Genomic DNA, 21,966 nt, shown 5'->3' with positions numbered 1-21,966 from the left:
AATTCAAAGCGGCACACATAGGGTTCCTTTCCAGGCTGTCTCCCATCTCAGGGCTGACTAGGCCCTAAACTGCTTAGTAATTCCAGCAAACTGCTGCACTATGTGCTTTCTCTCATTCCAAGCTTGTGATAAACTCCTTTGTGTCCACTGCAGTTGGCCCTCCTCTGGTTGGTAATTGGGATCATCAGATTAAAGCATTCTCTGGATAATGTTTCAATATACGGTAATACATCCATAAATCAGCTGGAAAGAGCCAGGGCTTCCTTTCCTAAAGCATACATTGCTATTCATGCCAACATTTCTTCTCTCTCATTCAAGGAAAGAAAAAAATATTCATCACCAGAAAACAGGGCAACAGTCTGAGCTAGCTACAGAAGAGAGCTGTCTGGTTTCTGGTAGGTTTAAGGATATTTGCACAAATGGCTATAAACGTTTCAAACCTGTCTATGAATTAAACGAAAGTAGCACACTTTATCAGAATATATTATTTAAATTTGGCTCTCTTCTGCTTTATTAAAAAGATTTGGCACATCTCTATAATTAAAGTGGAGTGGAATTTGAATGTTTTACCATTGCATGAAAATTCTGTTCTGTATACTTGTATAGAATTGTCCCATCAGTATGAAATTTAGTACTGAGTACCTACTTAGTGAGGCATCCGAGTTGTCCAATGTAAAAAGCATAATGCAAATGAATGGGTTACAACAACTTAAAAGCCATGACCATGGGTCTTGTTTCCAAGGACTTTTTACTGGTAACATGCCAGCAGTTATCCCTTGGAGGTTCAAATTACTTTAAAAATAATTTCAATTGCTTTAAAAATAAAAGTAAGTGTTCTGTTGGGGTAGTCTTTTCTTTTCTTTGCTGAAAATCAGTTGCATAGTTTTAAGTAGGAGGTTATATAGATATCTTTTTGGTCAGTTCTGAATGAAGGGTTGGTAGTTATGCAGCACAGGTCATTTGTGGATAATGAAGGCAGCACAGGAGAATAAAGAGTTGACAACTGTACCACTAGCCTACTAGGAGGAGATGGAGAGGGACAGAGGTGGAAGGGGGCAGCTTGATATGAGGGGGCTGTCCCAGTACAACAAAGAAGGAGTTTGTTCCAAAGCCAACTCTGCCATGGGAAGGAGAGGTTGAAACTTCCCCATTCTCTGCTGTATGTGAGACTTCAGGGCTAGGTGTATTGTTTTCTGCACACCCAGCTCTAGCTGACACGCAAGAGTGCAGGGAGTGGATTTAGTGTCTTCCATCCTGTACTGCTGCTGAGGCTTGGGGGCAGTCTCAGTGCCAATCTGCTACACCATGGGGAGAGGGAATTAAGCTTTCCCACTTCCCACTGTATTATTTCAGGGCAGTCCCAAAGCAAACCTGCCACACGGTGTAAAGGGGAGTTCCCCCCACTTCCTGCTGGAGTGGAGGCTATGGGCCTAGATGTGCTGCTTGCTACACATCCAGCTGAAGGCAATGCACCAAACAGCAGGAAGAGGAGGCCTGAGGCTTCAGAGCTGGAGGTGCTGCTTGATGTCTAAGTAGGATGGTGTGAGACGTCAAGCTCGTCATGTGAATTTCCCCTGCACTTTAAACACCTGCTCCATTTGTGAGTCAAACCCAGCTGTGTGAGCTGGGCTGAACTTGAAATGGGGTTTGCTGGCCCGCTACCTCTGCCACTGTTCTCTTACCTGCTAGCCCCCTGTCTTCCTCAGGTTTAAAAAAAAAAAAGCCTTACTTTGGAGGAAGGCGAGGCAGAGGGGAATAACAAGTAGCAGAGAGCTCCTTCCCAGACAAAAGATGCCCTGGAAGGCCTCTCCCTAGCTGCAAATGATGCACAATGTCATTTCCTGTTGGGGAATCATAGAAGTTGTAATTGGAAAATGTGTGTATCTGTTGGGAAGGTGGGGGGGAGAAAGAGAGCAGTGGCAAAAGTTAATTGTGGTTTTTGAGTGTTCATATTGAATGGACTAGAACAATCTATTCAGCCCTATTAATTTTCTTAGTGAGCTGAAGGGGGTTTATGTCTGTCTCGTTGTATGCAACCGTGACACACAAGGCAATAGAACACCTTTACTGATACACTGTACGGAAGTTAAGGCAGGAGCTTTAATTTACAATACCCATGACTTTTTGTATATGAATGAATTTGTTAGAGCCAGGGGCATCGCTAGTGGGTGGCTCATCGGGCATTTACCCCCAATGAATTGCTCAGACCCCTGAATCAACTCAGTCACCTCCCTCCTCCCTGATCTTTTCCAGAAAGGAAGTGCAGCTGTAAAGGCACCTGCACAGCTCATGGGAGAGAGCTCCTAGCCTCACCTAGCTCTCTGCTGCTTCTACCTTTATAGGTGCTCTATTATAATATTAGAGCGATAAAAAAATCTATATAATTATTCTTGGTCGGGTATGATTGAGTTTAATTATCAAAAGAAAGCTGTGGGCCTGGTCCCTGGATCTTTTGAGTACCAGCAACAGACATAAATGAGTTACGCTACAGAAACTTGTGTGCAAAAAAGGTGTACTACAGGGGTAGGCAACTTTGGCTCTCCAGCTGTTGAACTACAACTCCCATCGTCCTCAGCCACAACAACAACAGTTCAACAACTGCTGGAGACCTAAGGTTGCCTACCCTAGTGTAGTAGAATGACATCAACAGCCACCCTGTTGTGGAACCCGCCCCCCCCGCAACAGCACATTCACCATGCTAATTTAACAAAGGGGGGTGGGGGAGAGACTGCCAGATCCAGTTTCCAGAAATTCCTAGTCCAGACCGCTATGGATGAAATTGCAGTAAGAGGAACTTACTATTCGGTAAATGGCTAGGAAACTAGCTCCTGATTCAGTTCTCTTGAACTGTTGTCCTGCAGATGCAATCAGTCTTGTGCTGGGCTCACATGTATTTTTATAAAGAATGATTTGCATGGCAATAAGCCAATGCAGGAATGAGACAACCAAGCTGACGAAGACGAGGATGACTTTAAAACAGGCAGATGACGAACATGACTTTTATGGTTAGCTAAAAGAACTTTATTTGAAAACTCTGTAGCTCCTTAAAAATTTCTACAGAATTGTTGTGATTTTTGTGTGTTTTCTGTAGACAAATGCTTTCAAAATACTAATAAAATAATAAACACTACCATGGGAAATGTTACTTTTTCAATTTTAGCTGTCAGTCTGTTACTTCAGATAGAAAATGTTGGATTAGTAAAGTTGTTTGGCCACCATATGATCACTGTTGCTTATTACGCATTTTAAAGCTATTTTTGCACAATAAACTGGGTTGTGTGTGTGTGTGTGTGAGAGAGAGAGAGAGAGAGAGAGAGAGAGTGAAATCTACTCATTATCAAAGGCCATAATGTCTAATAATTCCACTAGGGTCATAAGCAATCAAAAAAACGTTATCCGGTTTATCACTCAAAATGTACCGATCAACCTATTTTTAGACCCCTGGCCGATAGACTAAAATGCAGGTGATGAGATTGATATAGGAATCAACAGCATATTTGCATCAAAAGGGAAATAAAATATTGAGTGATCACAATATGGACTTTTTCAGACCTTGACCTTCCTTTGTGTTTTGAGTGTAATTATCAATAACAGGAAGTGAAATTAACAGGATGGTTGAGAGAGAGCAAATGCGGAGGAGGAGGAAGAGGAAGTGGTGAGAAACTGCTCACTTCTGTCTCAGATACTAGGACGTCTGCACCCAGGTTCTGCAGACCCTGTGCAAGATGAAACCGGTGCTGGGTTTCCTATCTCTCTTGGAATCGTGTTAGAGCTTAATCAGCAAGAACACAGCTTCCTATTCAGACTTTGTTAAAAGAGAAAGAGATAACACCATAAATCGAGGGGATTTAAAAATACTCTCCACTTTCACCTTGCTACCTGCTTCCAGTCAAACTTCCTATTAAGTTTTACACTCCAAAACTTGCCCATTTCTCAGAAGTAAGTCCAGGGATGACTCCTAGTGGGTAGCAAGGGATAGCAGATGCTTCCCCAAAAACATTTTACACTCCCCCATCCACCAGACTGGAACTTTACAGCATAGTGTCAGTACAAAACAGTCAGTACAAAACATAGTGTCAGTACAAAACTTTTAATTGTTTTAAAAGACTTCCGTAGTTTAAAGAAGCCTCATTCACTCATTCCTGTGCCCCCAGAACAAACAGCAGAAGCCAGTGCAGCCAGGTAGGTGGGAGATTCCCTACCTACCCCTGAGCTTAAGCGAACCCCCTCGCTTCCTTCCTGTTCAGGAACTGGGCTGGGTGAGACTATGGTGTTCAGTAGGGGTGCAGGGTCACACACACACACCCCTGCAGATTTTAGCTGGCTTGGTACTGAGCTGTCTCACCAGTTTTTCTTGCCACACTATCTTGGTCAGGAAGAACAAACCAGCCTGGAAAGCAAACTGAAACGTTTGGCCTAAACCAAAAAGACAGTGAGGCGAGTCTCACGATCGGTGAGACTCGCCCAGAGCGGGTTTGCGGGGAGAGCGGGCTTAGCCACGGCACGGCCACACACGACCTGGGAACCCTAGTTAGCTGAGCACTCGCTCCGCTCACCTGGGCTAAGGGGAGGGCTTCGCAAGCAGGTTATCTGCTTTGAGGCAACCGGGCTCGCTGGCGAGCCCGGTGGTTCCCACGTTCTGCTAAAATCGGGCTAGGCTCCCCTAGCCCGATTTTAGCCGATCATGAGAATAGCCTCCGTATTTTCTAAGAGGAAACTGGCTTATTGTCTGAATAAGTTTGAAAATGTCAAGCAAGCTTCATTAGGGTAAATAAACTAGAGTCTCCCCTAAGTAACTCCCACAAAGTCCAATGTCTTGTGGCAGCAAGCATGAATTGTCCCCTTTGCTTAGCAAGGCCTGCCCCGGTTTGCATTTGAAGGGGAGACTACATGTAAGCCCTGTAAGATATTTCCCTTAGGGTATGGGGCCGCTGCTTTCATCTGTCCCTGTCATCTTTAGAGAGGACTGAGAAAGACTCCTGCCTGTAACCGTGAAGAAGCCACTGCTAGTCTGTGTAGACAATACTGAGCTAGAGGGACTCATGGTCTCTGACTCAGTATAAAGCAGCTTCCGATGTTAAGGAGGAGAGCTGGTCTTGTGGTAGCAAGTATGAACTGTCTCCTTTACTAAGCTGGGTCCGCCCTGTTTGCATTTGAATGGGAGACTACAGGCATGAGTACTGTAAGATATTCCCCTTAGATGATGGAGCCACACTGGGAAGAGCATGCAGATGGTTCCAAGTTCTCTCCCTGGCAGCATCTCCAAGATATGGCTGAGAGAAGCTCTTGCCTGCAACCGTGGAAAAGCTGCTGCCCATCTGAGTAGACAATACTGAGCCAAATGGACCAATGGTCTGACTCAGTATAAGGAAGCTTCCTAGGTTCCTATGCCAAGAAAGCATGCATAGGATTGCAGCCTTAGTGTGGAAATTTTGGACAGGTTCGCCACAGGTCTTTATTGAGATGTCCCTGTAAATCATTCTGGAACCCTGCAGAAACTTAGAAGATCCAAGAAAAGATAACAATTTCACCTCTATCTTGTGCACAAAGAAGTTTATGACATCAGACAAGGGGGCCGTGGTTTAGCTCCCAAACGGGGCCTCTCAGCTGAGCCCAGGCCTCCCTCCGTGCCTGAGCTAGTGACTGGTCTGCTCCTTGCTGTTCATTTTTTACTTCCAGGGAGTTCTGATTTGCTACCTGCAGACTGAAGTGGTGCAGCCATATGGTACACCAGGAACCTTTCCAGACATGGGCAAACAGTGGGCTTTTTCAAGCTTCTGCACAAGTTTCCAATGGCATCTCACTCACAGTCCAGGCTCTTTCATAGAAAGCTGTAGGCTCTTCTGCTCCCTTGCCCCAAAATTTGCCTGTGTCGCTACACATGGAGCACAGAGATTGTAGGATTTCTACAGCTCCACCTGCTGGCCAACACCTGCAAATCTTTCTCTTTTCACAATTTTAAAATAATGGCCATTTCTACTGGCCAGCAAGTGGTGCTGTAAAAATCCTGGAAACTCCATGTTCTGCATGTGGCCACACAGTCAAATCACATTTTGAGGGAGCCTACATTTTTCTGCAAAAGAGTCTGGACTGTGAGTGAGACGCCATTAGACTCTTGAACAGAAGCTTTTTAAAACCTGCATTTTACTCACATCTGGAAAGCTCCTGGTTTCAGTGGGACTTACTAAAGTAACAGTAAAGTGTGCTGGAAAGTCAGTGTCAACTCAAGGTGACCGCAGAGCCCTGTGGTTCTCTTTGGTTGTCTTTGGTAGAATACAGGAGGGGCAGTAGCGGAGCCAGACCAACGGCAGCCCATGTCCAGCTGCCGCCACAGCCCCACCTGCCCCACCCCCTACATCTGACATCAGATGCAGGGGTTAGCCACACCCCCACGTCTGACATCAGATGTGGGGGGCGTGGTCTGGTTCCCGAATGGGGCCGCGCAGCACCATTTGGGAGTTAGATTCAGGCCAGCGCTGCATTCACAGCACTGCCAGGAGCGGCACTTCCCTGTCTTTAAGGCAGGGAAGATACGCTTCTGACCATGCTGCGAATGCAGCGATGGCCATTTAACTCCTGAAAGGGGCTGTGCGGCTCCACTGAGGAGCTAAGCCAGCCCTCCCACTGCGTCTGACGTCAGACACGGGAGGGGGGATGTCGAGGCCACGAGGTGTAGCCCTTGAGGGGTGGCGGCCCGGGTTCTTTGAACCCAGTTGCCCAATGGTGGCTACGCCCCTGAGGAGGGGTTTACCATTGCCATCTCCCACACAGTATGAGATTATGCCTTTCAGCATCTTCCTATATCGCTGCTGCCCAATATAGGTGTTTCCCATAGTCTGGGATATATGCCAGCGGGGATTCGAACCGGCAACCTCTGTCTAACTAGTCACGTCATTTCCCTACTGCATAAGTATTTTTAAAAAAACACCTCTATCTTCTCTCACATGGGGCCATGTGCACATGAGGTATGAAAACAGCACTCCCATTTATCTAAAATGCTAAGTATTATTTGAGTTTCCTAGGCCATTTTGGAGAGACAAGGTTGTAACTGTAATATATTTCTGACCAATGTGGCAACTAGCAAGTCACACGGTCTGAGTTCTCTTGGGTTGGCAATCTCCACCCCCTCCTCCTCCTGGGGGGTGGGTGGGAAGCTCACTTCCTGAAAACACGCTCACAGGGGTCCAAGAGTAACTGCTCAGGAAGCAATCAAGTCAGGGCATTATCCCTCAAGGGATGTAGCAAGCCCTGGCATGCAGATGGCAGAATGACTCAGCTGGTCCCCCACAACCCTGCTGCAGTGCTAACAGTTACACTCCCATCTACAACTCCCAACAGCCAACAGTGCAATCGTTAAACTAATGAGCTTCACTATTTTTCAAGCAGGGGCCACTCCGGCAAAAAAAAAAAAAAAAAAAAAAGCCATCAAGGTGAGAGCCATTCACCATGGTGCTGACCTCCACACAGTACTGCACTTTTCTCAGTGCTGGAAGGGACTGGAAGAGAAATTGAGCCCTTTCTTAAAAACTCTGTGGGGAAAGTGCTGGTTAGGGCTACACTTCCCAGCACTCTGTGCATGCCTTCAAAGATGGTGCAGGGGTTCAAGGGGGCTCTGTTTCCATTAAACGAGCCCCACCAGCACTGGGCAAAATGCAGCACGGCTTAGTGTGGTCATATGGATGTCTGCACATGGTGCCAGGGGGACTCTGCAGAGTATCTAGCTTTGGCCAAATCTTCACACAGGCCCAATAAAAAATTAGTCAGGGAGCCACATTTAGGGTTGGTGGGTTCAACACTGGAACAATGAAGAACACTGTTAGTGGCACCCACTGGCTAAACAGAGGAAGGACTTGAGTGAAGTGCAATGCATATAACAAGCAGCAGGCAGTTCTACAGAAGATGCAGTCAGGAACTCATGCTCATCCTTGCCCATTTGAGGGTGTGCACGTATGTTCAGTCGAAGGGCATATTAATGAAACTGTTCCAGATTGCTGCCTAAACATTCCAATTGGGCTTTTGGGCTAACATGGGGGGGATCAGTGTGACTATGTGGAACAGTTTGTTACAGAATAAATTTCTGCAAAGTTTTGGTTTGGAAAATGAAGAGAAGACAGAAATATGGTACAATCAGATTTATTTAGGGATAACTGGGGTACAAGAAGAGAAAAAGATTGATTAGGCAGGATAAGGAAGCAATAACACCCTAACTAACAATATTAACTAGAGTCTCATGTAGAGGCAGGCTTTTTAGCTTAAAGTCTGAATTGTCAATTAAATCAGCTTTAAAGCCTTACTTGAGAAAGGACCAAGATGTAGGCTTAAAGAAGAGAGAGAAGCGGCAGAGGAGATTTAAAGGGAGTTAGGCAGTTAGTATTACTCGTCCCAGTCTGTTGGTGTGTTGGATACACTTTCAGGTTGGATTTCCTTGCAGGAGGAAGGCAGCAGAAAAACGGGAAGAAAAAAGGGTGTGGAACAAAAAGCTACCACTTGAACCCTTGAGAACCAGCAGGGCAAAGATCTATGTGGGTTCTGATCCCAATTCTGATCCCGAGGCCATGTGGCTTGGCCAGGGGTATTTGTACTCAGAAACATATCCTGAGGCAATACAAGTCAAGCACCCTGACTGCAGGGTCTGAAACTTGTGCATAACAAAGAAGTTAATGTTTACATGAACCGATCAAGTAGGTGTGATCTTTAAGAAACAAAAAGTATAATGGCTAGTTGAGAGGTGTGTGCAGAGTACTGGATGAGTAGACTCAAAAGCCTTATCAAAACTGGGATGTCTCTTCCTGAGGGGGGTGGGAAGAGAGGTTTACTTTTCTGTTAACTATCCTACTTTTGAGTCCTTGCCAGCTCATTAGCTTTATGATAGGAGACTGGGGGTGTGACATGCTTATCTGGGCAGTTGTGAAAGTGAGTCGTGAAACTAATTCCATTGCAAAGGGAGTTAGGTATTGTGAAGCTCTCTTTGACCTGAGTCTGCCTGCTAACTTCCTCCCTTTTTGCAGGAGAAACCATGAGGGTCTTCCACCTTTCATTCAGTCATTTGTTCTTCTGACCTTGGGCAGTGTTGCCCCATGTTTGCTTGTGCCAAGCGACCAAATTGCATATTTTGCCAAATATGGGCACTATAAGAGTTCACAATCCCCTGAGCTCAGGTATCCAAGATGGAGGTTGCAAGCCTGCAACTCCAAATCACATAGAGGGATTTTGCAGCCCTCTATATTTGCAGCCCCAAGACAAGCTGTTTCAGTAACAGGGACCGTATCCCACTTTCCCCAAGCTGCTTTAGCAGGGTTGCTGCAGCACTCCATCTGAATGCATTCAAGTTTGTGATAGATTTCTGCGCCATTGTGTATCAGCGTGTTAAATGATTGTTGGTTTGCTTGTTCCTGCTTTCAGAGTACGTCTGGTGGGTATCACGTCTCTGTAAAACTGCCAGCTTTTATTTCCATCATCTGTGATTTCTTATTAGTTCAAATTTTATTGCAGGGGCTTATGGCCATATTTATTGTGCCTGAGGATTAAGGGAGTACCAAAGGTTGCCTACTCCTGTTTTATTGTAATTATATAAAATATCAAGTTCAACATCCAGTTCAACAATCTCATCAGGAACAATTCATTTGGATGTACTTTCGAATTCTAGTATTTAGCAGACAATATCAGCTTAGAAACACATGTATTTATTGGATCCTCATCACTGGAATGTTTGGAAGTTTAAGCAGAAATAGCAGTGAAATAATTAGAAATGAAATATTATGTTCCAAATATATTATAACCAGACTACCCTTACAGCGTGGAAGTAACTTGCCTAGGGAGCAAGAGGTTGCCGGTTTGAATCCCTGCTGGTATGTTTCCCAGACTACGGGGAAGCACCTATATCGGGCAGCAGTGATATAGGAAGATGCTGAAAGGCATAATCTCATACTGCGCGGGAGATGGCAATGGTAAACCCCTCCTGAATTCTACCAAAGAAAACCACAGGGCTCTGTGGTCGCCAGGAGTCGACACTGACTCAACGGTACAACTTTACTTTACTTCACCCTTACTGGTGGTGCTGCTTTCCCCTATGCTTTTGCAATACAGAGTCTTGTTGCTATTCTGTCTGTGATTTCATTCATCTATTCAAATGAAATTCTAACTTATGTCAGGAGTTCTTCACTGTGCCTACACATTTCTGTGTTAGCCAAGCACATATATAGCCTGTGTTATGGTGTAGTTCTCTAACCATGCAGACTTCTGTTAAGGCTGCATTATATTATGAATTATTCAGTGCACTTCTTGTATCTCAAGAAGAAGACATCCTCGCCTTCATATATTAGAAAGTCTACTCTGTGCCTGCCCTCCTGTGGCTGCATCCGGACATTTATTTATGTAGAATCCGGATGATCCACACATTTACCACACACACTGCATCATATACATGCAGAGTCTGCATGTCAGCTCTACACCAACCATTGTGCAGATTGCACATGTATACACATCAGGTAAATGCATTTAAATGTGACACCAGTCATATGGGGGGTGTCACATTTACACTGAGCTCAAAGAACCCAGCCAAAGATTCTTTGTGAGAGTGTAGAGGATATAGAGACATGACAGAAGGGCTTTAGAGTGTGTGCACCATGAGTGTACTCTGGTCACAGTGTAGCTCCACCATGATTCTGTGGAGGTGAAGAAAATTGGGTGCAGAAAAGTATCATCCCAAGATTCCCCATTGGGGATGATACAGAAAAGTATTATCCCCATTCCTAAGTATCATCTTTCTTTGAAGAAAAAGAAAGAGGAGCAAGTTTCAAGTTCATTTCATTAAAAGCTGTGTTCATTTTGGAGCTTCTTATGGCTGATGTTACTTATCTTCTCTCTGTTCATTCTGTCACTGTTACCCCTTTAAAGTAATGAGTTTCTGGATTCCCCCTTCCTCATGCTCAGTAAAGTTAAAGTGTGCTGTCAAGTTGGTGTCGACTCCTGGCGACCACAGAGCCCTGTGTGTGTCTTTGGTAGAATACAGGAGAGGTTTACCATTGCCTCCTCCCGCACAGTATGAGATGACGCCTTTCAGCATCTTCCTATATCGCTGCTGCCCGATATAGGTACCAGTGGGGATTCGAACTGGCAACCTCATGCTTGTTTAGGCAAGTCATTTCCCATTGCACCATTAGGTGGCTTCTATGCTCAGTAGGCATTATTTTTTCTCACCTTAGCTCACTTCTGTTCCTTTCCCTAATAATCAATTATGTAGTTGCAAATTCAGAAGTGGAGGTGCTCTACATGTCACAGCCCCCATGGCCATGGCCACCCCAACAGCCAGAGAAGCCGAGAAGTACCGGTGCTCCGTCCCTGTGCATCCCCCCTCCACTATACCCCTGCTATTCATTCATTCATTCATTCATTCTACTTCAGGTTAATGTACATATCCTGTAGAGTCCATGCCTGTGAATGACATTCTGAATGGGAGGAACCAGAGGAATGAATTGCTTTAGGTGTTACAGTTCCCCTGGAGCTTTTTCAGACAGCAGGCTTTAACACGAGGGTTTACTGTGAGACTTTTCTGCGGGTTCGGGGCAAAACAGATACTCTGACACAAAAAGAGATTTTTTTTTTTTACCCCCGACAGAAATTGGGCTGGGTTCCAGTATGGAGGGGGAAACCCAAATCATGTGTGAAGTGCTCTCTGAAATATTGCACGGATTTGGGGTAAAACTCCCAGTATGTGAATGAACACCCACCCTCCCAAAGTAAAGTCGCAGTAAAGCTGCTCTCTGAAAAAGCTCCTGGCTAACAATGAGTTTTTTCAGATGGCAGTTTATACCGCCTTGATTGCTGATTCCTGCAGGCAGTGTTGCTGGATGACCAGACAATGTACTGCCCTTCACACATGTTTGGTTCACAAATAGCCCTGTATTCTGTGAGAGAGCTGGAGATTTTCAGTCTTACTTTTTAACTTATTTGAATGAATAAGCAGGAGGAGAAATAGCATCTGGGTGCTTTCCAGATTGCATGCTACCACAGTGTCACGACATAGCCCTTAAGTGTCCTTCTCTACTGCCTGTGTCTTATTTGTTTGTTTGTTTATTTATTACATTTATAAACTGCCCCACCCAAAGGCTCTGGGTGGTATACAAGTACAACAAAAGTCCCTGCGCTGTAAGAAAGGTGCCGTTCACATTTCTGACACCTTCCTTCGTGTTTTATTGCTGCATTAACAGCACTATAGCATCGCATCTGCATTGCAAAAAAAAAAGCTGTATTTGCCCATGGTAGGAGGCAACGGATTTCCACTGTGGTTTTAAATCGGCACCACAAAACGTCGCAGTTTACACCACTTTTTGCAGTGTAAAGCTTGCTGTCTGGAAACTACCCTGGACAGATTTAGCGCTACCCTCAGAGGTGTGGCTTCCCATGTGGGCAGCAACATATGGTGCCAAAGGCTGTCGCCCAAACACACCCTCTGAGTGACATAAATGGGCACACCACACCGTCTTTTTCAGGACCACCACCCGTCATCCATCCCCAGCTATCCAAACCCCCCTCCCATTTTTAAAAGGTGCAGCTCATTCTTTAAGGTTCATTTTTGAAGGAGTGCACTCTCCCTCCCCCCCTCCCTCCCTCCCTCCCGCAGCAGCCCCTTGCACGCACACAAGGGTGCATGTTTGCAGCCACAGGCAGCTGAAGAGTTTTAAAGGCCCCAGAAGGAGGGTGGCATGGCAGCTAAAGTTAGTTAATTGTGGAGCCATGATCAGATGATCAGACACGAACAACACAGAGTATTCCTTCACAGTGTGTATTCTCTAGTGAGAACTTGCATCTGCAAAGCTAAATGCTTTTACAAAGCCATAGCAACAGGGTAGCATAGCAGCACAGGGTAAATTTAAAAAATAGGTTTTTTTGGATTGCTGTCTTAACATCTTTCAATTTCTGCTGTTTCCACTCTTTTTGTCTTTGCAGAATATTCCGGAGCTTGCTGCAAAGCCAGCAGAGACCGTGGGTGGGAATTAGAAGAGAAAGTAGGTGGGATATCCAGAAGGGGAGGGAAGCTTCAGGGAAACAGTTACCATAACAGTCCACAGTGGATAAACTAGTGTGGATGGGGAACTGCAGGCAAGCTGCGGGAGGATAAGGAATGTGTGTGGACAACCTGCACTGACTCCACATAGTCAGAATCCACGGAACTTCCCACATTTTACCCTTTTCTGTCTGAAAAGGCTCTGTTGTAATCTTTTTCATATTAGGTACAATAAGCCAATATGCACATGCACCACTAGAGGGCACAATCCCCCACAATCCTTCCAAGCATTTTAATTGAACAATATTTCCACTTCCTGGAAGTTTTTCACATGGGGCTTTTAAAGCCCTTTAACTCACATCTCCTCTGGCAAGAAGGGGGTGCATTCACATATCAGTCAGATTTACCCCAAAGTCCCTGTGAATTATCAGGGAGCAGCTCACACACAATCCGGGCTTTTCACAGCATGTTGGAGTGTAGCCCGATTTATATCCGGGGTTAAAAAAAAATCCACTATTTGCATTGATTTTGGGGGTCAACTTCGAGTTCGCAGTAAAGCCTCCAAGTCAACTTGCGGTAAAGCCTGCTATGTGTAAAAGTCCCTCCTGGTGGTTCAAGCTGCACAAATCTCTCCTAATGATTGCGAAGAAAGGACAGACTCTGCAAGGTCCATGTCAGTCAGTTTTTTTCTGGATCTTCTGCCTCATGTTGATCCACATGCTAATAATTCTCATTTATTTCAATTCCATCATCAGACTGAGTCTGTCTCAGGGCTATGGGTGGCTGCTGAAGATTGCTTGGCTCTCCCTCATAACTTTCATGCTCCAGACAATGATCTCACTTGCCTTACAGCTGCAACATAAATCCCTGACACCTAATTAATCAGTTATACTCACCTTTAATTTCACTGCTTAACTGAGTATTAAGCACACTCCCAGCGCCAACCCTGACTTCAGATAGTACCTGATCCACAGTATGGCAAGCCACAAATATTCAGAGATGGCAAAGCTGATCACCATTGACTTTCAAAACATTTATTAAACCTTATACTGTATGAGGACTTCTTTTTCCTTTGTGGCCTTCCTTTCTGATTTTTTAAATATCATGTTGCTATTCTGTTGTAGGCCAAGCCAGGTCTCCAGCAAGGCAGGGATCAACGAAACAGACTTCAGATAGCTCCAAGGGGAAAGAACCTTGGCTAGCTCCAAGCAAATCCACAAAAGTTGGGTCCACCAACATAGGAGGGATGTTGCTCTAGCAGCTGCTTGGAGCAGACTGCCAGTTTGTATGGCTGCAGTCCAAACAGAGTGAATTGCCTCCACCTCTTCCCTAGAGAAGATCTTGCTCAGTTTTCTAAGTGCTGGGGGGATTAAAGAATAGGGATGTGCAAATCAATTTGGACTCAAATCAATTTGACTCGAATCTGGCTGATTTGAGTGTTTCAACTTTGAATAGATTCACCCCCAAAAGGGGTAATTAGATTCGAAGTCGAATTGAAGCAGCCAGATTGGGACTGAATGTAGCCAGATCGATTTGAATTCTACTGTATGGGGCAAGGGGGGAAGGAGTGGGAGAAGAGCCTAATTTCAGGCTGTAAAAACAAAAACAAAGAGGTGCCAGGGTGCCCCAGAATTACCTTTAATGTGCAGTGCTCACGGGCAGGGAGAGGCAGCAACCCGCCCCACCATTCCCCTTTGACCAAAAGAGGTGTGGAGGCACCTTTGAACCAATTCTGACGAGAGCAGTAATTGCAGAACCCACAGAAGGGGGAGGCGACAACCCGATTCACCATCCCCCTGCAGTCGCTGGTTGCTTTTTTTACAATGAAGAGGCACAGAGGCGACTTTGAACTGATCCTGGAAGGAGCGGTCAGGACTGCAGAGCTGGCAGCAGTGGAGAGGTGGCGACCAGACCTGTCATCCCTCCTCTGCACAGGCACGGGGAGGCCATTTAAAGAGACAACCCGGTGTTCTTTTAGCTAGAACACAGATGTGCTTAGCCCAATGTCAGTCAGCAGCCAGGCTCTCTGTGGGGAGGCCCCTCCCCCTGCTGTGGGCTCTGCAGTTACGGCTCCTTTGCAGACCCCTAGATGCCTCCCAAACATGATCCTGAGGCTGGAAGCTGGTATTCCGAGAGTGGAGGCCCAGGTGTGGCTTTCCATTTTCTGTTACTGGCTGAAGTTACATTTCTTCCCTTCAGGCCTTGCTCCTCTTACCCTTATGGATAGCTTTAACTCCTGTTGGAAATGGTCAGTTTTTTGTAAACTAACCCTTTATGGTTTTAGCTTAGATGTCCTGCTGAAGATGGGATTCATCTGTGCGAGATTGGCACTAAAACAACGGATATATGATATGGAGGCACAAATTGATCGGTCTTTAATCCCCAAGAAAAAATTGGGGGGGGGGGGGCTACAGCCCTATAAGAACAAACCTGTGAGTTATTTATAGATAAACTTACAATTGCTAAATATCGTAGGATGTTCACGTTGGCACAATTTAATGTATTCCCTTCGGCTGATTTGGAGGGTCGGTTCAGAAGGATTTCTATAGAACAGAGACTTTGCCTGTGTGATTCTGGAGATCAGGAACTGAGTTTTCACATTTTACTTTACTGTTCCCTTTACAAGGACTTTCATCAACATTTTATTGCTCCGCTATTGGTCGATTATCCAGGGCATACAGACATATTTTATGTTAATTATTTGCTTTCTGATCAGAAAAAGGACATAATGACTAATGTTGCAAAGTTCTGTGTGTTGGCTAGGAAAGTTAGGCATCAGTAGTACACCAGCTCATGTAACTTGGGGTTTATTTATTATGCTGAGACATTATTACCAAACTACTGTAAGAACTGTTGATTCTTATTTGTACATATGTTTTGATTTCTGGTATTTGACCGTAAATAAACTTTACTTGACTGCAGTCAGTCAGTCAGTTACTGCTCCCACCAGGAGCGGTTCGAAGGCATCTCTGCCGCCTCCGCCTCCCCACTGCTGGGGGCTCTGCACATTAGAAGTAATTTGGGGGGCCCTGGTGCCTCTTTGTTTTTGTTTTTAAAGGCTGAGGTGAGGCTCTCCTCCTCCCTCCCCGCTCTCCCCACACAGCACAGGTTGAATCTATTTGGATTTGATTCAACCGTAATCAAGTACGAATCTAATCAACCTGGTCTCAACAGCATGTTTTGATTTGAACACAAGTTGAATCACAATTTTCAATTCGTGCACATCCCTACTAAGGAAGCTGCCTTATACCAAGTCAAACCATTGGTCCATCTAGCTCAGTATTATCTCCACTGACTTGCAGCTGCTCTCTAAGATTTCAAGCTGAAGTCTCTTGCAACCCTACCTGGAGATGCTAGGAAGTGAGCCTGGGACCTTCTGCATGCAAGCATGCAGATGCTCTACTACTGGGTTACGGCCCCATCCTGCAAGGGAAATAACTTACAGTGCTCACATGTGGTCACTCATCCAGATGCAAATAAAGGTTGGACAGTTGGACCCTATTCATGCTTGCTATCACACAACCAGCTTTCCTTTACTACTTTATTAGCTGGGTTTTATACATCTCCTTCACAGTGCTAGGTCTGCAATGAAACAAAGAGGGGCCTCCTTGAAGTTATTTAGCAGAGGGAGAGCAACTGGCCCTGTTCAATCCCGGCAGCACAGCATCTCACTTAGTAGCTGTTGCTGATCTCTCTCTTGTGTTTCTTTTGGATTGTGAGCTCTTTTTGGACTGGGAACCATCATCACATTCCTTCTGCTATGTAAACTGCTTTGAGGATTTCTTTGTGGGAAAATGATATATATACATATTCTAAACAACAACAACAACAACAACACAGGTCTGCAGCAGGATTTCTCTAGACCAGTGGAAGAGGGCATCTGGAGGCTACGTTGCACTAAAGAGGACAGTTCACAGTTAATTCTCTGTGCCTGAATTCTACTCAAATATAAAAAGATCAAAGATCATCTAGGGAGTTCAAGTTACAGTTGCCACCAATCCATTTGGTGGCGACTCAGGACCAGGCCTTCTCAATGGCTGCCCCAGGGCTCTGGAATGCACTCCCTGTCAAAATAACAGCTTCTCTTCATCTCTGGCTGCTTTTAAAAAGATCCTTAAGACATACCTGTTTTCTCAGGCTTTTAGTTAATTAATTTTAAGCTACTTGTTTTATTTTGTAATATTGTTTTGATCATTTTATCTTGTTTTATGCTTGTATTTTAAATTATGTACACTGCCTAGGGATACACATATCAGGCGGTATATAAATATGATAGATAGATAGATAGATAGATAGATAGATAGATAGATAGATAGATAATTTTATTTTGCCCACAACGGGAGCTCAGAGTGACATCAGCCCATCTTTAAAGTGACAGCAGAGAAACTGGATACCAGATTATATATGGGGAAAGGAAGTGTGTATGAGGCTATAGGACTAGGATCTGTTCATAGATATGGTCTCTGACTGCAATTCTATTTGCAGACAGACTCTCAAATGGACAAAAAGCAGAGGATGACAAAGAATCAGCACCATCACCAAAAGCCGTGGAGCGGAAGACTCAAAGAAGAGGAGCCTTTGAATTAAGGCTGTCGAAGTTTTCTCTCTCATTAGACGGGTCAATAATGTGACACAGTCCAAGGCCAGGGAAGCGACAGAAGTCAAAAGCAGGCTCTGGAGAAGACAGTGAAGGCTGGGAGCCAAGAAGATGGGAGAAGATTCTTTCCACTGGCAGATGACTTGGAGCACATTCAGGAGATTGTTTAAAGCAGACAGCTTCAAACCACCCTCTCTCTCTCCTCCCATTGCAGTTCTTGGGTGCTGCCTCCATTCTCTGCAGGGCTCTGGAGATTTGGGGAGAGGATTGGGGCGAGCCTAAGCAAGCCGCCCACAAGGGCCAGCTGGGACTTGCTTGCTGGGCTCTATGCATAACTGAGACAGCAGAAGTAGGCGGCTGTGCATGCCAGCAGCAGTGTGTGCAGCTTATGGCCACAAGAGATCTTGCAGGCTTTGGAGGAATAACAGCGGGAACAGGTAGGCATCCCTCAAACAAGATTTTCCTGAAGCAGAAATCTCAAGTGTTGGGGAGGGGAGGGGGAGAAGCCTGGATGCAACGGCCTAGTGGTTTTGCAGATCGGTCAGCATGTCGTGTGGTAGAGATGGATGGGCGATGAGGCATCTTCCACTGGCTCCAAAAAAGGTCTAGTACTGTCACTGTGTCAGAGGTGGAAAATGCAGAACAGGACATGGGCCTTCAGTATTCTGAGAAAATGCAAAACAGGACATGGGTCTTTAGGCTTCTGAGTAATGGCAAACCCACCTGGGCTTAGCTTTCAGTTTGACAGGCTTGTGAACTAACGTGCTCCCTTTGAAACAGGAGGAGGCTATGTGGTTAGTCCTTAAAGCAAGCAAACCCATCCAGTGCCGGATTTAGGCACAAGCTAAGTAAGCTACAGCTTAGGGCCTTACATTAGAAGGGGGCTCTGAATTAAAAAAGAAAAAGACTAAATTTTGAGTTTTACATAATGGGGCTATTCACACAACTGCATGTACATGCGGTTGGGCTGACACACAATCCTGTGAGCTGGATTAAGGGCGCATTTGTGCCCTTAACCTCAGCTAAGAACTGGGCTTCAGTGCTGGGTTTGGCGCCACAGCACCACTGGGATCGGCACAGATCCTGGCGGTTCTCACAGCCAGCCAAGCCCAGGCCTGGCTGGTTAAGTCTGTGCTTGGATGCTCATGAGAAGCCTCAATGTATTGTCCTTTAAAAGTATATCTAATGCAAATAGGCTTATTCCAAGAGAACAGTTTGGGTCAGCTTCTTAATTTTTCGTTTCATCTTTGCCAAGTACAAATAAAGTTTTATTATTTCTATTTTCATTAAATATATATATTCAGTGCCATGGAGCCTTTTACACATAGCTTTGGGTCTCAGCATGGAGAAGAGAGCTGGTCTTGTGGTAGCAACCATGACTTGGCCCCTTAGCTAAGCAGGGTCCACTCTGGTTGCATATGAATGGGAGACTTGATGTGTGAGCACTGTAAGATATTCCCCTCAAGGGATGGAGCCACTCTGGGAAGAGCAGAAGTTTCCAAGTTCCCTCCCCGGCAGCATCTCCAAGATAGGGCTGAGAGAGATTCCTGCCTGCAACCTTGGAGAAGCCGCTGCCAGTCTGTGTAGACAATACTGAGCTAGATGGACCTATGGTCTGACTCAGTATATGGCAGCGTGGTGTAGTGGTTAGAGTGCTGGACTGGGGAGACCTGAGTTCAAATCCCCATTCAGCCATGATACTTGCTGAGTGACTCTGGGCCAGTCACTTCTCTCTCAGCCTAGCCTACTTCACAGGGTTGTTGTGAGGAGAAACGTAAGTATGTAGTACACTGCTCTGGGCTCCTTGGAGGAAGAATGGGATATAAATGTCCTCATCATCATCATCATCCCACCCTGAACCCATCTTCAGGCCCCACCTGCATCAACATGATGCCTCTTCTAGGTTGGTATAAGTAGCCTCAGGCTCTGGGCTCAGGAAGCATTTCTTCCTACTGGAGTGCAGCTCTGCCTGAGAGGCCCATGGAGCACAAACTGTGGCCCATTTGGAAGACAGCGAGCAGTCCCACAATGCTCCTGAATATGGAACTGGATTTTTTTTGATAGCCTACTGTTCTTAAGAGCATTTGATTCTGGGGGTAGGGACATATTTCCTTATTGTTGCTATCAAATGTGAGACAATGGAAGGGGTTAAGCATAAGACTCTTTAGCTCAGGGCCTGGCCTTCAAAACTGGAAACAAATGTGAGGGAGGATGGCCAGGCAGAACAGCTTCTGCATGGTATTTGAAAGAGCAGCCAATTGTGACTCGCTGGTGAGATAGTTTGGTGTCAGAGATATCTCAGGAGAGTGTAGAGAGAACAGATACTGACTGGTTTTATAATATTCACAGAGTTTATAGTCTTGTGATCCTTGGAAATAAACAGGAAGAGCCAAAGATGCTACAGAGGGAGAGAGGCCAAAGTCTGATTGAGACAAGGTTGACCCGGACATTACATTCCACACATTAGCTGCAGTTTAGTTTAGAGGAAGCTTTGATTCCTGCATGGCTGAGGTTGCGAGAGGCAGGGCACAGCCCAAAGGGTGGATTAATTCTGTGTTCTCCAGCAGCTTCCTGAAAACTGGCCTAACCTGTTTTGCATGCATGCTGTGCCATCAGGTGTTGGCATAGAAGATCTGACAATGATGCTTCTAAAAGGAGCATGGAAAAGCAACAGACATGCGAACTCATGTGCACTGCTGTAATGCTGGCTAGCAGGTTTGGGATAAGAAGAAAAGGGGTTAGGAACTGGCCAGCTTGCTAAGTGCATGGCTGAAAGGTGTGACCTTTGTAATAAAGAGGGAATTTCAGCAGGCACAGATGTTCTCGCATGTTCCTGAGAATCCCTGCCAAAATTCCTTGCCAAACTTCTGGCCAAAATTCCCAGGCATGTGGATAAAGGTGATCCGGTTGACATGGTACACTTGGACTTCCAAAAGGCCTTTGACAAAATTCACCACCAAGGGCTCTTGAGTAAACCTAGCTGTCATGGGATAAGGGGACAGGTTCATGTGTGGACTGGTAACCGGTTGAAAGACAGGAAACAGAGGGTAAGAATAAATGGACAGTGAGGGCACAACTTTACCTTTTGCACAATGGAGGGAAGTAAGAAGTGGGCTCCCCCAGGGATCTGTACTGGGACCAGTGCTCTTTAATTTATTCATAAATGATCTAGAAGTTGGGGTATGCAGTGAGATGGCCAAATTTGCAGATGACACCAAACTATTCAGGGTAGTGAAATTCAAAACAGATTGTGAGTTGCTCCAAAAGGATCTCTGCAAACCGGGTGAGTGAGCAACAAAATGGCAAATGTGGCTAAGTGTAAGTAAGTATAAAGTGATGCATATTGGGGCAAATTTCACATATACACTGATGGGGACTGAGTTGTCGGTGATTGACTGGGAGAGGGATCTTGCAGTCATGGAGGAGAGCTCATTGAAAGTCAATGAATCAATGTGAGGCAACTATGAAAAAGGCAAATTCAGTGCTAGGGATCATTAGGAAGGAGATAATAAAACTGCTAATCTTATCTATCTATCTATCTATCTATCTATCTATCTATCTATCTATCTATTTATTTGATGGTTTGTTTGTTTATTTGTTTATTTGTTTATTTATTTATTTATTTTATTGGATTTATATACTGCCTGGTATAAAAAATATCTAGGCGGTATACAAATCTATGGAGCAGCCACATTTGGAGTACTGTGTCACCATATTTCAAAAGGACATTATAAAACTGTAAAATGTGCAGAAGGGGGCAACCAAGATGTAGGGGTCTAGAGCATCTTATGAGATAAGGCTACAGCATCTGGGGCTTTTCAGTATAGAAAAAAGGTGACTGAGGAGAGACATGACAGAGGTCTATACAATTATGCATGGCATGAAGAAAATAGATACAGAGGTTTTTCCCCTCCTCTCTCACAACACTGGAACCAAGGGTCATCCCATGAAACAGAAGGTCAGGAAATTTAGGACTGACAAAAGGAAGTACTTCTTCATACAGTGCATAATCAATCAATGGAATTCTCTGCCACAGCAGAGAATGACCACCAGCTTGGATGGCTTTAAAGGAGGCTTAGACAAATTCATGGAAGGCAGTTCTATCAATCGGGAGAGGAGAGCTGGTCTTGTGGTAGCAAGCATGTCTTATCCCCTTAGCTAAGCAGGGTCTGCCCTGGTTGCATATGAATGGGAGACTAGAAGTGTGAGCACTGTAAGATATTCCCCTTAGGGGATGGAGCCGCTCTGAGAAGAGCAGAAGGTTCCAAGTTCTCTCCCTGGCATCTCCAAGACAGGGCTGAGAGAGATTGCTGCCTGCAACCTTGGAGAAGCTGCTGCCATTCTGTGTAGACCATACTGAGCT

General features: G+C 45.2%; 1 protein-coding gene across 1 annotated transcript in view; it reads left to right on the top strand.

The window, feature by feature from the left end:
* Positions 1-17,837: 17,837 nt before the first annotated feature.
* The window catches only part of LOC128324506 (receptor-type tyrosine-protein phosphatase V-like), a 108,860-nt gene continuing 104,731 nt past the window's right edge, over positions 17,838-21,966 (top strand). The window contains exon 1 of the mRNA XM_053249163.1: positions 17,838-18,040. The gene's annotated coding sequence lies outside the window, so the exon portion shown is untranslated. The remainder of the gene's footprint in view (positions 18,041-21,966) is intronic.

The sequence above is a fragment of the Hemicordylus capensis genome, chromosome 4, assembly GCF_027244095.1.
Source record: "Hemicordylus capensis ecotype Gifberg chromosome 4, rHemCap1.1.pri, whole genome shotgun sequence".
Lineage (NCBI taxonomy): Eukaryota > Metazoa > Chordata > Lepidosauria > Squamata > Cordylidae > Hemicordylus > Hemicordylus capensis.
Note: the sequence above shows the minus strand (reverse complement) of the source record. Positions and strands in the feature narration are given on the sequence as shown.